The sequence below is a fragment of the Toxotes jaculatrix genome, chromosome 17, assembly GCF_017976425.1.
Source record: "Toxotes jaculatrix isolate fToxJac2 chromosome 17, fToxJac2.pri, whole genome shotgun sequence".
NCBI classification, from domain to species: domain Eukaryota; kingdom Metazoa; phylum Chordata; class Actinopteri; family Toxotidae; genus Toxotes; species Toxotes jaculatrix.
Window position 1 is genome coordinate 17845360 of NC_054410.1, and position 19207 is coordinate 17864566.

The following is a 19207-nucleotide window of genomic DNA, read 5'->3' on the forward strand; positions in this document are numbered from 1 at the left end:
ATGTTTACTGGCCGTATCCTGTTGAATGAATTTGATGATGCTGTCCGTAATGACCTTTTTTTTTTCCTTTGTAAATGGGGGAGCTTAGGTTCAGAGTTCAATGAGGACAGAGGTGCACCCAGCCAGACATAATTTTATAAAGTTAGCCATTTTGCTCAGCTTGCATGGAGGACTGAGAGACTGAGAATTGAGTTGGGGTTCTTCTTGCTGATGATCTGACTCTGAGAGGGCAGCCCTATACTGTAGCTGTGATAGTGACTATAACCATGGGATGACACAGCTTTGGCCATTGTGTTGTGGTTGTAGCAGTGGCTGTGCTTTGGCTGCCACGATCATGGCTGTGACAGAGTACTTTATAATGGGTGTAACACTAACTAAATGCAGGGGTTACAGGTGCACTGGCTGAGAGCTGCATTGAAGCCACTGTGTTCCTGAACTCCTAAACATATCTGTCATATCTGACATATGCAGCGCACTAAGGAGTAAAGAGAGCCCACACTACGGCTCCCATAGCCATGTTCACAGCTCCATATCCAGCTGTGGTCTGAGCAGTAACCATATCAACCACCACGGCTTGGCACAGCAGCTGCAGCTCTGCCTTTACAAAGACGTTACAACCAATAAATGCAGTTTGCCTAAACTGGCAGTGACCTGTGTGTACATGTAACTGGACGGGATCATTACACTAACTGTTCATATGGATTGGGAGATGGTAAAATATTGTGTGGGAATGCAAATTTTAGTGTGAAACTTATAGCAGCAGAACACAAATCTAGTTCAGAAAAAAGAATCCACCATGAGCCTTTCACAGATTGAATAAGAAGATTTTTTTTTTCTTCAGCTGTTGCACGAATCTTGATTAAAAGGTGTCAGCCATATCTCCTAACTGCATGCACCTCTTAGAGAATAATGCTAATCCACCTTCCCAGTTAGCTGTCATACATTTAGGCTCACTTTCACTCTCCCCCAGTCCTATAGCAGAGAGACATGTCAGTTTGAGGGTCTGTCTATATGAAGACATATGAGTTTTCTCTCCTGGGACTTTAAGTGGCTGTTACTGTATCAAGACATGGATGATAAATCATCTGTGCTCTGGCTCTTTGTGACAAGGCCGGTGCAAAGTGCAGCGTGGTGAAGTCGGTTGGCGTGATTACTGATGCTGCGCTGCCTGCAACACTGTTAGGACAGATAAAAAAGACATGCTAAGTCCGCCCAGCGGTACCATGAATAATGGTTTGCACATGAGAACGGTGCATGGAAATCCAAAGTGACCTTATCTGCGAGGAAGAGCAAGTCGACAGAATAAAGGAAGTACGTCCTGTCCACCTGTCCAGGATATCAGATTGGTGTGGTGAAATATTGCACGTGTGGATATGCCTGGTTTCATTTTAATAACATTCCATATAGCGAGAAGCTGCTGTTTCATTTATCTCAAAATATATGGTAACAATTAAAGCTGATACTTGTATCAGTTATAAACTATAAATCACTGTCAAAAGTTTATTTTGATTCCTGAGGATAACTAAAGTAAACAAACCAACCAGGGTCAGCATGATTTATGGCTTCTGTTTCACAGAATAGATGCCATAAAACATATTTCTTTCGAAACTAAAATGAAAACCTACCATTTACCTCAACCCTACATAGCTTATATCATTAAACATAGCGACTGAAACTCCAGTCCACCAAAGTCAGGCATCATGTGAACCAGCCATGATCGAGACAAGGATCAGCTGACAAACGTTGACCCGTTTAGATAGACCGCTATGTGGATTTGACCGGTGTTGTTTATGTGGGTCTGAATGGGGTGTTTGTGTAGAGTGTTGACATTTTGATATGAAAATCATTGGAAATTATTTTAAGCCTGTGAATCTCTTGTTTATAGAAACTCTAAAAGCCTCAGTTTGTTTTTTTTGTTTTTTTCTGGAAAACGTCTTTTTCAAAATCTGGGATCCAGAGCAGAAGGTGTTTCATGATGGCATTCTTGTCAGTGTTGTTGTTGTTTTATATAAATGTATCAAAGTTATGTTGTAAAGATTGGTTGGTGTTAACTGTTGTCAGTTGCACCTTGAATAAAACACGCTTCACCAGGTTGGTGATCATTCTGAGATTTAAAGAGAGGTTTAAACTGGTCTTATGCCAGAGGAATACCAGGCTATCACTGGTAACTTTTCCTTGCTGCATTAATGTTGAGCAGCTCTACACAAACATGAAACCTTTGCCACGTGACGCTGTTTGTGACAAAAGGTTGCACTCCTTCACACACAGGCATGATACCCATGTTTTTAGGTTCAGTGTGACTTTCAGAGAGTATAATTATTGCAGTAATCTATAAATCTGCTTAAAAAGGATGCTCCTTATAATCATCATTTTGTTTTTTCTTTTTTTTTTTAGCATCAAAGTAATCCAGTGATGGTTGTCTGTACATCCATGGATAAGTTGCAGACAGTAGCTAAGGTGGCACACTTTTAATGGGGTCGTTTACACATTTGAGGATTATAAAGCCAGAATTTGGTTGATAGAACCTACCCTTTACGCAAAGACATGAAACAAGGACAGGCTGACTTATGTATCATTGTGACTGATGCGACAGTTAAATCAAATCACGTGCTTCTCTATGATAAAGACATGTTGACTCTAACATACCCCATATTGTATGATTGATGATAAATGGTTTACACCAATACACACATATTACCTCGCACACTAAACCATGATTGATGTTTTATCTAATAAATTCGAATAAATGATAAAGACTCAGAGTACTTTCACAATCATGGTGTTGTGTTTTCAGACAACTCCATGATTGATGTTGTTGTGAATATGTGTGATACCATAATAAAGACATAACCAGTCTTATCACACCTGGAACTGCCTGTGATTGAGAAATGTTATTCTGCACAGCAGACTGTGATCGATGTTATGGATTATGTCTAGTTTGCTATGACTGACGGGAGAAACCTTACTTTTTCTAAACCAAACCTAATCAGAGTCTATTCCATTAGGCAACCTGCACAAAACACCAGAAGATTCCCATAGCAACCAACATTTCATTGGTGTCCAAGCTGAGTAAAAAACATATGGAAACATAACTTGCTTTGCTTTAGAAACACGAGGCCAAAATAACAAAGAACATCTTTTAAGATGTCCTCTGAATGACAAACTGTACAACTCTACAAAACCACGTTTGTGGTCCGGTGGCTTTACATTTCACTTTGCATGTTTCACCTTTGTCTGGATGTGTTTCCTCCAGTACATAACAATACAGCAGACACACAAGTCTGATGAAGTGGGAACTCTAAATTGCCCACAGGTGTGAATGTGTTTGCCCTGTGATAAACTGGTATTCAGTCCTTAGTTTGCTGTATGCTGCCTCTCACCCACTGCATACTGGGATAGGTTTTTGAGCCCTTCAAACACTGAACAAGTTGAAATTGATGAACAGATACATGGATGAACATAGAATACCCCACTGATGTAGTATTACTGAATAAGAGCATCAGCTAAAATGACTAAATATAAAATGTTTACTGGACTCTTAAAGCTGCATTAATCTATAAATTTTATACACACAAACAATCAAAGGACTGTGGAAAGTGAAGGGGGTCGTTCACAGCAACAAACTGGCAGAAGGTTATCACCTGATAGTAGTTCCCCTCAGCTCTATGGAGAATTTGAGTGTCCTTCAGCTCATTGTTTTGGTTTTGCTTTGTTTTGATTCGGTCTCACGGCTCTCGTTAACACAATCCTTAAATGATAAACACATCATCAACATTTTCATTTTATGAATCAGATTTACTCGTGTCTCAACACGATCAGACCTACAGGATGACTCACATTATGTTTCCTTTAACTCAAAGAATAAACACGGAAGCGAAGCTGGTTTGAATGTTGTCAGACGCTGAATATTGTGAGACAATGCCTCTGAAAATGCTTTTCAAAGCTTGGCAAGGTTTTTTGACACCTTTTCATACTGAACCACAAAACTTGAAGGTTGTGTGTCCTCAGGGAAGCTCTGCAGAAGACGCTGTCTTCTTTTCCTCCTCATTTTCAATGAAATGAATGGATGAGAAGAGAAATATAGATTCTATATGTGAGGAAGACGTACAGAAGGGAATAACAAATGGAAAAAAAGAGTGGATGGATGAATGAAGAACTGAATGAATGAATGAATGAACATGAGACCAATAACAAAGTGCCTGAGTGCACGAGAGAGACAGGGAGGAAGACAGGATGAAAACAGGATAAAAAAGTAATAGAGGAAGGAGTACCAGAGGGAAATTAGACCTTAAAACTCTCAGAGAGAGAGAGGGAAGGTGAAAGACAGCAAAGCAAAATACAAAGAGAGTGAAGAGGTGAGCTAGTACCAGTGTGAAGAGCAGTGACAGAGCAGAGGACAGGTTGAGACAGAGAGAAGGATAAACACTGCAAATAGATGAAGACAACAGATGTGAGAGAGAGAGAGAGAGAGAGAGAGAGAGAGAGGAAAAGAGGCAAAAAGAGGAAAGCAGAGTGTATGAGACAAATACGTGAAGCAATTGAATGGCTTAACTGCTTCCTCTGCTTCCTGCAGTGCAAAACTTGGTGTGAACTGCCAAACAACTGACAAACATCCACTGCTATTTACGTCTTCTTCTTCTTTGTCTTTTGGAGTGGATCACCTGTTTCCATCTCTGCACATCCAGAAACCTCCTCCTCCTCCTTGGCCTTCCCCTTGCCTGATAGTGAAAATCTTAGCATCTTCAACTCTGCCACCTCCAGCTCTGCCTCCTGTCTTTTTGTCAGTGCATAGCTGGTCTTACTGCCATCTTGTAAACCTTCCCTTTCATTCTTGCTGGTACCCTTCAGTCGCAAATGGCTCCTGACCCTCCTCTCCACCCACTTCACCCTGCCTGCACTCTCTTCTTCACCTCTCTTCTTCACACTCCCCGTCACTTTGAACAGCTGACCCCGAATATTTAAACTCCTCTCACTTTGCCACTTCTTCTGCTTTCATCCACACCATTCATTCACGCACAGGTTTCAGTATTCCGACTCGCCCCTACGGACTTTCATTCCTCTCCTCTCTGGTCCATACCTCCGCCTCTCCAGACTCTCTTCAACTTGCTACTTACTCTCACTGCAGATCGCAGTGTCATTCACAAACATCATAGTCCACAGAGACTCCTGTCTTACCTCGTCCGTCAACCTGTCCATCAACATTGCAAACAAGAGGCTCAGAGCCGATCTTTGATGTGATCCCACCTCCGCCTTGAACCCATCCGTCACTCCTACCGCACATCTCACCTCTGTCATGCTAACATGCTTCTCTGCCACTCTCGACTTCCTCATACCTCCTCATACCATCACACCTCCTCGCTGTCATATGCTTTCTCTAAATCCGCAGCCACACAATTCAGCTTCTTCTGACCTCCTCTATACTTGTCCATCAACGAAGCAAACTGTTACAGCTTTTGAAAGCAGCACAGGTGAAGGTGGACCTGAGCACAGACACACACACACACAGGCAGGCTGAAGTTGTGCAGCTGCTTTTAATGAAGAAGCAACAGGCTCGCTGGCAGATGAGATGACAAGATGGCAGGTAGGTATTCAGGAAAAAAAACAAGGGTAGCAGGTACACAGGAAAACTAAGAGGATGTAGTATATGGGGAAAATCAGAGGTACTTCACAGAAGAACTGACCAAGAGTGAGAGGAACACAGAAAGAAAATACTCAAGGAAGGCGAGGGTAATTGGGAACAGGTGAAAATAATTAGGGAGAGGCAGATCGTGACACAAACACTGTATCTGTAGTTCTCTTTCCTGGCATGAAAGCACACTGCTGCTCTCTAATCATCACGTCTCCTCTTAACCTGGCTCCCACTACTCTTTCCCATAACTTCATGCTGTGGCTTATCAACGTTATAGCTCTGTAGTACAGCTCTGCACATCAGCTTTATTCTTGAAAATTGGTACCTGTACACATCTTCTCCATTCCTCAGGCATGGTTTCACTTTCCAAGATCGTGTTAAACAAGCTAGTTAAAAACTCCACTGCCATCTCTCCTACGCATCTCCATGCCTCCACAGGTATCTCATCTAACCAACAAGTCATGGTGACTGGTTTTGGTATGTACGTGTCTTTATGTCTTTATAAAGAAGTTGAGGTTGTGGAGAAGCTGTTCAGAATGTGTGCTAATACAATGTCCTGACAACCAAAACACAGTGGTTAGTTTCACTATTACAAACAGTTCAGTTTTTTCCCTGACACGAGCTTATTATTATGTAACAAATTATATTATCAAGAGGCTATATATATTACATAGTTGGGTGAAAAGAACTTTTAATTCATGGTGATAAATCAGATTCCTGTCTGCAACAGTCTGATGAACCGAGCTCTAGGGAAGCAGTTGTGCCCTGCAGTCTAGTTCTATATTGGAAAGTGGGGAAGTTAACAAGACATAAATCTGACAAACAACCACTAACTTCTCAAAAGTCCCCAAACAGAGTTTGGTACTTGCTTCACACCAAACTAGTCACTGTGCCATGTAAAAATAGTAGCTGTAGAATACAGTATGGACTGTCAGAAAAACATGTACATGTAATTCAGTCAACCAACCAACATGTGACATGTTGCTCTCATAACACTGACTTTATTCTCTAAAACTTTAATGAATTATTTTGATCTTATGCTTGAAAACATTTTTTTCTTCCACAACAGGGCCTAATACTCACTGGGCCTCATGTAAGAACTGGTTTTTGAAGTCAGATTCATCAAGTTTCTGAACTGCACAAACTTGTCATAAATTGCTCCTTTCAGACCAATGAATACCACCTGTTCATGAGGAGGTGTGCATGGTTTTTTTAACATAACAGAGAATGACAGTGATGTCCAAGTGAGAGACTTTTCCTAACAAGCACTAAAATGTAGATCCTGCTCTTATAAATTTTGCTGCTGATGATGATATGGTGAACAGGATATTAATTTAGCATTAAGTTTGTTACTGACATTCAAATTAAACCGCTACAACACTACTAACAGTTTTTACCCCTGTGGCAGTCTGACAGGTCTGGACTGCTCGTGAATTTTGTTCGTACCCAAGAGAAAATTTGATGAAAGTGCGAGAAAACGGATGAATGCCACAAATTCTCTTAAATTGCTCATATGTGCCACTTAAGAATGAATGGCTTCGTAGGACTGGTTCTGGGACGAGGCCCATTATTTCAGACAGCTTTTTCTGTCACAAACTTTTCTTCCTCACACACTAAGGACGACAGTGGATTCTGTGACCACTTACTTAAAACCTCTTGTTATCCAAATTTTCAAAAAGTGGGTCATTTCTCACATGAAGCCTCAGAGGACTCTTACTTCTCTCCTTTACTCAGCCTGTTAATGTCCTGTTCTGAAGAGTCAGGAGGGAGGAGCAGAGCTGATAACAGCCACTCAGCATTCTGATCAAATTTGGTCAATTTAAAGCTTAAACTGTCAAGAAAAGAGAAACTAGAGTTTGGTTTGGTTGAGTTTGTTGACTTATAGTATAACCTTCAGACAAAGGTTCAGAACTCTGCAGCTACCATGACTATTTATGAAATGTACATATATACATTTAATATTTAAGTACATTCTGACAGGCCTGTAAAGACACACAGTAATGTTTCAGGTGCTGGAGGTGGACTATTGCAGCAGCCTTTTCTGTGCCAGCTTTCCACTCAGTTAGTCACTTTCTTTTTTGCCAGTGTGTGTGATGGCAGTTTTGCCGACCTGCCATGCCAACTTTAGGGCTTAAGATACACAACCTCCAAGCCAAGTCACTATAAACTTATGAAAGCATGGAGTTTTTCTGCTTTTTAAATCCTTCAGGGATTCACTTGAGACTCCCGGGAACTAAACCTGAATTTTGATAATCCTCATTATGATGCATAAAAAAAGGCCTCCTCCATATTTAGAGTCTCTTATTTTTTTTAAAGTTTACTCAAACCGAACATCATTTCTTTTTACAATATCCTGGGTGGTTTCATGTGTACATGAAGGGTTAAGCATTAACGAGTTTTGGAGCCCAGGCAGGCTAAAAGTCTCAAGAACAATCCAATTCAGAAATCAGAAACAACAGAGTTCAGTCAATAAAGACCTGTGGCAACAAACAGCAGCTCAATATTTGAGTTTACTCAACAAATCATGGGCAACATGAGAACAAGGCACGTTTGACTCACCCTGTCTCTGTACAGAGAAATGATAAGAATAGATTTAGAGAAATGAGTGGATACAATACCAGTCATGGCAAGACATCTGCTGTGATTGTTTTCTGACAAAGCAGCAAACCTTTGTATTTGTGATTGTGATTTGTATGTAGGATGATTATTTGCTGCAGAATGATCCAAAACTACAATAACAGGTCTGGATATTGGTGCAGATCTCCAGAATCGTTTAGTTTTAATTTGGTTCAATTCTTGATGATTCAGTGACATCAGGTAAATGTTGCGTAAAGTTTTTCTCAGAAATCGTCCTGGGAAATTTAATTTCTTCTATGTTCATGCTTCCTTGAATAATAAACTGGGTAAACTGCACATTATAGGCTAAATTTTAAGAATTCATCATCAAAAATCATCATTATACAATTTTTTTTAAAACAATTGCTATCCCATACAACTACAGCTCTTTTTTCGGTCTGCCCCTCTCGTAGATGCAGTCTCTTGATTCGCTATGAGTTAGCCGGTCAGCTAACCATAATTATTCACAACAGTCCCTTAATCTGCAGCTGGTCCATAAAGACTGTAATTATTTATGTAACAGCTGCCATTTACTTTTTAACTTAATAAGAACTTTGTGTGCACAACTTGATTTCCATAAAGTCAACATTTTACACATCGTGCTGCTCTAACGAAACCACTTACAAATACCCTCTGAATACATTTATCACGGATGCAGTGTTACATGTTTATGGAGGTACAATCTTGGAATGTTATGCGTGGCAAGATGTGTAGCTGTGCATGTCAACATGCCGCACCATTGCAGAATGGGACACTGTGTTTTGGTAGCATTGTTAACACTCCTGAAAAAACAGCACTTTTTCACATTAGCTTTTGTTGACTGGGACTTTTGGGGCCACTGAAGCTTGACTCACATGTTCTTTGATGATCTTGTAGCTGTCAGAATGAGAAACTTGTGTTAAGGGTTATAAACATCCAGACATGTATGATAAACAGTCCTGCATTTAAAAAGATAATATTAAAAACAGCATTTTCTGGTGAGATGTAGATGAAGGGGCTTTTCAAGTGAGTGATACAGTTAAATAACACACAAAAGAATCCAGGGAAGAACAACTAATTCACATTAAATGCTTTATATGATGCTTCTTATGTTGTATGCTTATGCTTATGTTGTATCCTTAAACTATTCTGTATTTTCCACTGTGTGCCACAGTGGTAAATGACACAGGCCATGTGACTTTAGTTCAGCACCAATCCTGTAACACCCTCTGTTTTCTTTAATAACCTTTAACCAACAGCAGCCTGTGTTTCCTCTTTAACACGTGCACCAAAAACCACTCTCCTTTTAACCAGGCAACTTTTGTCTTTTGTTCAGCTTTTGCTGATGTACTGCCTTCTTTGCTTCCCCTCAGCAAAAAAAAAAAAAAAAAAAATCCAATTACTTGACATAGTACAGATGTATTCATTGTAAAAGATCTGTTAAAGCAAAGCAAGCCCCAACTCCAAAAAGCCCATTATTAGGTTTCTGGTAATGCAATATACTGTGAGAAGTTTAAGCGCCTGGATGCATGTTGAAACAGATGAAAATCTGTTGATGAAGCAGCTTGAATCATGGTGTAGTGACTAATTGGGTAATTTGGACAAATTATGGATCGAGCATATAGACAACAATCGGTGATAGAGGACGAGTCAAAACACCCTCTGAAACCTCCGCACATTTTATACCATACTCCCTGTACGCTGCTGCATCCCTGCCTCATTTAGGCACTGGATAGCCTTTGATCGCAAAGCAATGTACAGAGTTATAAACATGGCACAACAAATCCCTGGGTCTTCACTCCCACCTGAACTGGACATTTCAATCTAGTGACCCCAACTCACCTCAAGCTGAAACTCTGTGCTCCCTTGCCATCTGCCAAATGACACTGTATTATTGAAGCAGCAAATATAGACCAGGAATAATTTCTTTTCTTGACCTCAGGCTCATAAACACATGGTGAGTGTTACTGAAAATTACATTCTGTCACCTTATACAACCATCCTGTGATGCACGCAGCCCCTTAATTCTTGCCAGTTAATGCCTTGAATTGTGGAGTTGTGCTGCCTTTAAACACTCGACCTGCCTTAACCTACGAGCACTTTTCTGTTCCCCAAGTCATTTCTTTTTATGCTTTTACACTATAATGTCTCATTTAAACTCAAGGACAAAGATTTCCCTTTGAATATTCACTTACATGAGCTAGAAAGACAATAAAGTTGACGTTTTATCAAATTGAATCCCTCACACACACACACACACACACACACACATAGACAAAAAACATAAGCTCTGACATGCCCTCAGCTCATGAACTTTGTCTTTTTAGTTTCTCTTTGGTGAATTAATGAGCAAGGCTGAAAACACAAGAGGAAGGAGACGAATTAGAGAAAGTTGAAGGGGAGGAAGGCGAGAGAAGAAGGCAGGGAGGTGAGAAGACAGAGGGTGCGAGTCAAGTCTTTATGATGTACCAACGTATGTAGACAGGTGCAGAGCCTTTGATAGAAATGGCACCAGCCTTGGAGCAGGGCTACAGAGCTTACATGGAGCCACTGAAAACCTCTGAGAGAAATATGGCCGACTATTACGGCTAACAGGTTGTAGCTGCAGGAGGAGCTGGAACGTGGCAGAGAGGGGAGCACTTCATTTTGGGAAAACAGCCGTTGAAGGCCTTTACCTTCATAAAAATATATTGACCAGCAGGGGTGCAGTTTTCATTTGAGCTTCAGGGGGTCAGATTGTTTATGTTGCTTCCAAACTACTGCAGGGCTGACTCCACACAAATAATAATAATGATGAAATTTTTTTTTTTTTCCTGTAGTAACATAAGGTAACTCTTTCAGCCCCTAAAAAGAAACTGCTTTTGTACCCATAATCCTGCATTTTTTGGGAGCTCACTCTGGGATGTGAATATTCCTGTCTGAAAAGATGGCTGCTTTTTTAGGAAAATGCCATGTCCGATGAACCATTTACTTTAATCTACGCAGGAAATGTTGACTGGACACGTTTACTGTCCCAGCATTATCCTGCCTCATAGTCACACCTTGCTTAAAACCTTAATAATTTAACAATAATGGCGGCAATCTTAATTTTACAAAATATGTCAAAAACTGATGAAAACCATTGAATACAACTTGGCAAATTTCAGACAAAACAGAAACTCTCTTTCAGCTTTAGATGTTTTTTCAAGTCTGTGCCTTGTCTATTAAATTTTAAATGGTTTGACCTATGTTACGTGACTAGGTTTACTTTCGGTTGGAAAACTAGAACTACAAGAATATTTTCTATTATACTGTACCCTTTTGTCACACGGCCTATGGGCAGTCAGCGTCCTGTGTTTTGCTTGACTCTGTATTATATTTGTTTGGCTTGGTTTTCAGTGCACATCTGTATTACTATGTGTAATTTGTATTATGTGTTTTGTCTTGTCTAGTTTGCTTAGTGCTGTTTTATCACTGTGTGTTTTGATTGTAACCTGTCAGGGGGGTTGTAGATGAAAATTTGCCTTAGGCTATCTCTGGCATTATGCATCAAATGGTAACATTTATATTTAATATTGTACATAATCCCTTAGAAATAAATAAGTAAAAAAACAACCAAACAAACAAAAAAAGAAGTGACGTAGAGATTTTACCTCCTTGAGGGGGGTCTCTAACAGAGAGCAGCTGTTATGTATGGCAGTTTCTGTTTATACAGTTTATATCAATATTTCATTATATTCAGTGTACCCAATTTAAATTCATCACTTTTAAACATCAGAAACATAATCAGGGATTTAGTTTATAGTGATTATATTAGAACCGTGATTCACAATAAAGGAAAAAATTAAAAGATAATTTTGCAGGGAAATAAAATGAAGCCTCCAGTGTAACTAAAAAGAATGAAAAAAAAACTGATCACACAAATAATTCATCACAATATATATTATAAATGTACCTTTTATTGACTGAATTCATAAGATACAGTACAGACTGAAGAGAAAAGGTCAGTGAAACTGGCTCATGTACCGAACAAACAGTGATTCATTATTTAGACTCACCTTTCTCACCTTCCGTTTCCATCTTATCATATCACCCTTAGAATTCTCTACAAAATGTGTGTGAAATACGAGTTTATGTGGGATGTGACGTGTGCATGGTTGTAGTGCCTGTGTATTATTTAAAGTGTAGCTGATTTAGGAGGAGACTGTCACACGTCCAACTGTGTTTTCAGCTGCCGCTGTTTTTCTTCAAATGCTTTAACACCCCATGCTTCTCTGACATGTGACCTCCTGTATTCATGTGAATAACGACCGTCCACTCTCAAAAACAAAGGCAGAATTAGCGTCTGACTTGTTATAACACCATCGATATCTAGCCATGATCTGCGGTCTTTTTCCATCTTTTACCATCAACCAGGCTTAAAGTTGAAGCTGAAACTGAAGCACAGAGGCAGCTGTTTGAAAAATACACACACATAGTGAATAATTTGTGTAACTGGGCATTTTGACTTGAGAACATAGTGACATTTTCATGCTTAGTTCATTCACACAAACCCTGTGTTTCTAACTTTTGCTGCTCAGACTGGAAATATTCCATTGTCTTTAAGAAAAGATCATTGTGGGAAAAAAAGAAGAGAAATCAGAACTGTCCTAAGGTGCCAGTTCTACCTGTGGTACCTGCACTTTTATAAGAATGTACAGAAACACAAGTTCTCACACACACACACACACACGCGCGCACACACACACACAGACTCTCACGCTTTCCATTATCTCTCCCTACCAGCTGTTAGTAGCCCACCTACGGGTTAGGTTGCTGTGGGCATCAACAGCATTTCAGTGGCCCACAGCGTTTTAGATAGTCCCTACTAGACACTGTAATAACACTTTAAATAACCTTTCGTGTGTATGGCAGTGTGTGAGTGTGTGTCCGCAGCCTTTTTTTTGTCTACTTCACTTTGATTCCTTCACTTTCATGCAGCTTCACTGTCAAAGTAATATTTCTGACACTAGGAGTGAAAAATTTGATTTCATGTCCTCGTGTACGTAGATGTACTTTATCAACTACACTAAAAAACACAAAAAAAATGTAACACACACACAGACTCCCCTTATGCTGCTGAATATTTGAGGTTGTTTTCACGTGGCAGGAGAAATCAATTATAAAAAAAAAGGTTACACACTTTTTAGTAGTGATATTATGAAAATATATTACCAATAACTGCTCAACCCAATGAGTCAGATCATGATCAAAATGTGAAAACAATAAAATGGAAAGCACCTCCATGAGGGGCTGAGTCTGCTTGGTAACCAGTTACAATTTGCATAATGTAATTACAAATGTGTCACACCTCAAAATGCACACACACGCTCCATTTCTCACACACGCTCACACATTTATTACACCTGTGCACTTGAGAGAATTGTCATGATCGGTGTGTGGTAAAAAGACATGTAGTGATAAGAAAAGGAAATAATGGAAATAATAGAAAAGTTTGTCAAGTTGTTTCTTATTCTCTTCAACTGTTCATCTGTTTTTCTTGGTGGACGCGTGACATCTGAGGGGCTGGTGGTTTCAGTCTCCTCTAAGAAAAATGTAACAAGCTTTGTTAGTGGAACTTGTTGTGAAAAGGCTCATGTGGCTGAAGTTGCTATGTTGCTAGATACTGACTTACGGACTGACTTATCCCTTTTATCACATTTATCATTTATCACATTTAAACAGAATGAAAAATACTAAAAGCAGCTGAGGGGAGAGAGTTGGCTGATAATTCTCAGTGGGTTTGTCACTGCTGACTGACCCTGTCTCATTACTCCTTATAGTCAATCAAAAATATTGATTAGTGCAGGTTTACAGCAAAGTATGCGCCCCCTCATGTTCCGTCCTTCCATGCTGGATGTGTCCTCCTAGTCAAGCATTGTACTTTCATTTTTTTTATGTGTCTCATATTGAATCTGCTGCAGCTGTATTCTGTTAAAGTGTCTTTCACCACCTCCATAACTGGTGTGATCTTCAGTGTTCCATCTTGAGTATGATCACACACCGTATTTTATGTGTTTACGCTTCATGTATAGCACCGTGAACTGTAATCCTTTCATTCAAGATGCCAAGAAGCCTTCAGATACAATGTGTGTTTCTCAGCTCTGGATTAACCATAAGTGTTTAAGTGGCGAAGGGAGTCAAAGGCTTCAGTATAACCCCAGGCAAAGATATGCACTTGTGTGTAATGTGCTAACAATGTCCTGAAATCCTCAAGTGGAGAATTTACCATCTATGTAGAATAAAAACAACCCATGTGTGCGTTTAAAGACTAAGGCTGAGCTAAAGCACCGACTGAAAACAACACACCACTGCCTCAAAGGGAGGTGACAGCTATGTGTGTCTTCTGCTCAGGTTTCCTCATCACCATGTTCAGATGACATGTCATGTGCTAGTCCTCACCCCGTGTGCCGTAATAAAGGTGTAACATATCTTTATCGAGCACCTGCAGACAAAGACATATGCAGGGTCGTCTTCTTCCATCCTTTTGTCTCTGTTCAATCTCATAACTTCACCTTTGCCATTGTTCCTGAAGTGAGGGAGCAGAGGTGGTGCAGCGGGCCAAACAATTATTGATAATGACCAGCTGTGTGTGTGTGTGCGTGTGTGTGCGTGTGCGTGTGTGTGTGTGTGTGTCTGTGTCTGTGTGTTTGTTCCCAAAGCAGAAAGTAATATCTGAGCAGCTGTGACATACTGGCTGCCTTTTTTTTTTTGGCTCCCTCCCTTTACAGAAGCCAAACCTCATACACAAATTAAACAATCAGACACAAAAGGAACAACTATGACTATTGAGAGAAAGGCCTAATTCTAAAGAATTAAACAGAAGAAAACACAGCGTATGTATGTTGCTGTGTTAGACGTCACTGCTGGCAAACACTGCTGATGGAGATACTGTGCACTGCCTGGTGGACTGTACTTGCCATGCAGTCCTCTTGTTCGTGTCTAAGCTGTTTTATTCTGACCCATTCAGTGTGTATGGCAGAGACAGGGAGAAATGAGAGTGCTCCTTCCTTCTTCTCATCCCTGTTGGGAAATTGAGAACAAGCAAATAGAAGACTGGATTCCTGCTTTTCATACAAATTTAATTATTTTCCTTTTTAAAACATACCCTTGAAAGTATCAAGACAGACTCAACAGTGCAGTTATCTGTTGTTGAGATAGAAGTGGTGCACAGTCGTGCTGCATTGTGTCACATCTGGTTTCATCTGTTTTCATTCTGTCGAGTTGTTAACCAGCTTCTAAAAAGTTTCTAGTGTAAATTAACCAAAACAAGTCAGCGAACTCTGAAAGTTATATGTGTTCATCCATTTACAACCAAACTAAAAGTCTGAACTCTGTCTTTACTTCTAAGAGGTTAGAACGATTTAATTCAATACATAAACCTAGGAGATAGAGACAAGGTCAGTGGGTCAACTGTAATGGCAGAATTTCCAAAGAAATATCTCATCAGACTAATTCACAAAGAGTGACAGCAAAAGAGTAGAGGATCTCATTCTCACTAAGTGACATATACGGTTTCCTGTTTTTCAAAATAAAGTTTTGGAGTTTCATTTATCAACTTTATGCACAAAAAGTTTTGTGCTTAAACCATGTGTATGCTGCTCATTTCTGCTCTTGCATGCTGGGAAGCTTTCCCATGTGCCTGCTCCCAGCATGTTACAGTATCTTGACCTTGTTGTCTGTGAAGTTTTTCATTTTCATGCTTCTCAACTGCCACTTACAGTACGTCCACAATAATAAAACCTGATTACAATGTGATCTACAATGTCCAGCGGTTCTTCACATTGACAGGTGTTACTACACTTTTATATCATTTTCAGGAACTTTTTTCATTAGATCTTAACAACTGTCACGTTGCCTGAAACCAAGAAAGTGTTCTTCATCAGAGCTTAACATACAGTGCCTTAGAGAGTGCAGTTACTAAGTGAGGAAACATTCTTTGAATCATCCTACATGTGTGGAAAAGACATACAAAAACTTCTGCAACAAATTTACATGACTTGCTCATCGTAACTCAATGGCACACCTTGTTAATAAATATTGAATAAACTCTGTTTTCTCTGAGCGATTTATTCAAACCCAAGACAACGTGTTACCGGCTGCACTATTTAATCAAAAACCCCCTAAAAGTTTAGCCTCAAGAAGCAAAACGTTCTTCTTTAACAGCTTCTGATTCCTGCCAAACCTGATCCTCATGGCCTCACCATGTTTCACCCTCCCCTCCAACAGTTTTCAAAGTGAAGTCTGCATCGTCACTGTCCTATTTTTTACTTTTTGCAATTTTATTTTAGGATAGGGCTGGAGAAGTACGGGAGGAAATTGTAAAAAGCTTCAGGTATTTTTGCACAGTTCTGTTATTGAAGAAAATACCAAGGCCTAGAGGGAAGGCTGTGTGTGCGTGTGTGTGTGTTTTCCATCCCACTGGTGTAGTCAAGTTGAGGCCAGGTCTTGCCTGTAGTCAGAGCTGAGCACAAGGGGCAGTTCACACATATTTATACTGTGTGTGTGAGCGTGTACACGTTTTTGTTACCTCTTTGGGACATTTTCTGGTATAAACACCGACCTTGTTGGGACCAGTAGTCCTCACGAGGACCAAAGTCTGGTCCTGGTTAGGGTTAGGTTGTCCACAGTGAAAAAGTTAATGCAGTGTCCTAACAAGGATGTGTGTGCAATCTTGTGTGTGTGTGTGTGAATCATCTATGAGTCAGGCCTTAGCCCACAGACAGGAAGCAGAAAATTGAGAGACAGGAAATTGACCTAAAACTTTGAGAGTAGCCTCAGGCGCCCGCTCTGTGTGCGTTTGTGTTTTTTCTTCTCGTTCGCTGCGTTTTTCTCTCAGATTGCTGGTGGCTCGCTCTTACACACTTTCTATTCATGTCATTCTGTCTCTTGCTCTCTCTTCTCTATCAGCGGTCCTCTTCTTCTGTCCTCCTCTTTTTGTCTGACAGATACCTAGAAAATCTATAAAACATGCACACAGACGCACACCAGAAAGCACAGGCGTTCTCACGAACAAATGAGAACCGACTTGCTTGGATCTCGTTCAAATTCTTTTCGTGTACGAGCTTTGGAGAATTTTCCTCGTCTTTCTCTGGTTGTCAGGACATTTGATTCTCACCACGGCAACAGTCAGAGGGGCTCAACTGAGTCTCCACTTTGTTAGTGAGGCTCTGAAGAAACAAATCTAATGATCTAGTGATAGTTGGCTGTACATTGTTGGTTTGATTGCAGAAAGAAACTGATAGTAACTGTTTGCCAATAGTGCTAATTTGTCAATATGTATAAGTATAGGCTAAAAACTCCCACAGAGTTAAAGCTAGTAGCTTTCCTCTGCTCATAAGAGATCCTGTCCTAAAGAGATTTTTATGTAAGTGTTAGGGCCAAAGTTCACAGTTCTCCTCCTGTGCAAATATGAATTTCCTAACTGGAAAGCTGCTGTATTTGCAGCCTCTGTGACAGACAGTTTGTGTTTGTGTGGGCAGTGTGCCACACTAACTTCACTGAACTAATGCCCATGTTGGACTGGGCCGACTGGGCTGGTGCCCATGGACCTTGACCCAAGGCCTGCCAGATACTTTAATTCCCAACTACAGCATAAACAGGCAGCATGGAGGAGAGAATGAATCAGCTGGGCTGTAAAATTCACTTAGACCAGTGCACACCCACTCATTTCATCTCATCCACTGACTTCCAGAATAATGGCTGTCACTTAGACTGTGAGGGAGAGCACTTTGGAATCAGTCATAACACTCTGACCAAGAAAAACACGCCTGTGTCAAACTGTTGGATACAGTTATGGATAATTGCGAGAATCTCGGCAAAGATGGCTTCTGTCAGATTGTGTAGTGGAGGAAAGGACAGAAGGTTGTAGGGAAGGAGAGTAAAACCAAACAGTAATGATTTCTTATTACAAGTAAAATAACCTCATTACAATTTTAGGAACCTAACACTTAAATGCCACTTTAAATACTTTTTAAAGTAACGTCCACCTCTGCTCTTTGCCCTGTTTCACATTCAAATGTTGATGATTTCAGCTACTTTCAGCCTAAAGCCGGCATCTGACTTACTGATACACACAGGTGAGGGTACATTCAGTCAGAGAGCAGCGAGAACATCAACCTCAGAGAGCGGAGACAAAAATAGGAACAGTTCAGAGCTTCAAAGCTCCAGCAAGCAGGTACCGACCTCAGCTACTGGTACTCGATTAAGTTCTACACTAAAAGATTGTATGTGCTCCCCTGTTTATGTATCCACAGACGTTCAAATTTGAAATGAAAGTTGACATTTGGCTTCTGAAATATGAGAACTGAAACTGAAACTGACATTGCTTGCTGGTAGGAAAGTAATAGAAAAAGAGGGTAAACTTTAACTTTGTGTGTGTGTGTGTGTGTGTGTGTGTCTGTATGTGTGGGGACCCCGGGCTCGATGCCAGCTTTGTAATCCAGCCGTGCACAGGTCTCCCCGCCACACACATCCCCAATAAATCAAAACCAGCAGCTCTTAAATTAGCTGGAGACGTGCATCTTTCTCGCTGAATGTGTCTGTAATGAATGCAGCACAAATCCATTTTAGCAAATAATTTATTCTTCCGTGATGTTCTAAAGTTTTAATATTGTTTGATATTCATTTTTTTGCAATCACTCAGTGCCATTACATATTTCTGAGCATTAAGTGTCCATATCCTGTGCCAAGTTAAGATAACCTGGGAGCTGTATTGTAGCATATTGCATCACATTTCAATCAAAACTCTTGAGATGCATTTATTTGCACTGCAAACAGGAGAAATTATTTCACCTTTTGCCTTTAAAATCTTTTGAGAAAACATATCACCATGTCCATATTCAGTGGCCTCCTCCGTGCTGTGGTTTTGAACTGTGCAACAAGCATCATGTGTTTTATTTTTTAGAGTCTCGTTGTCTGCAGGAGACAATCTTTGTTCTGTAAATATAATTTTGTTGTATCCGT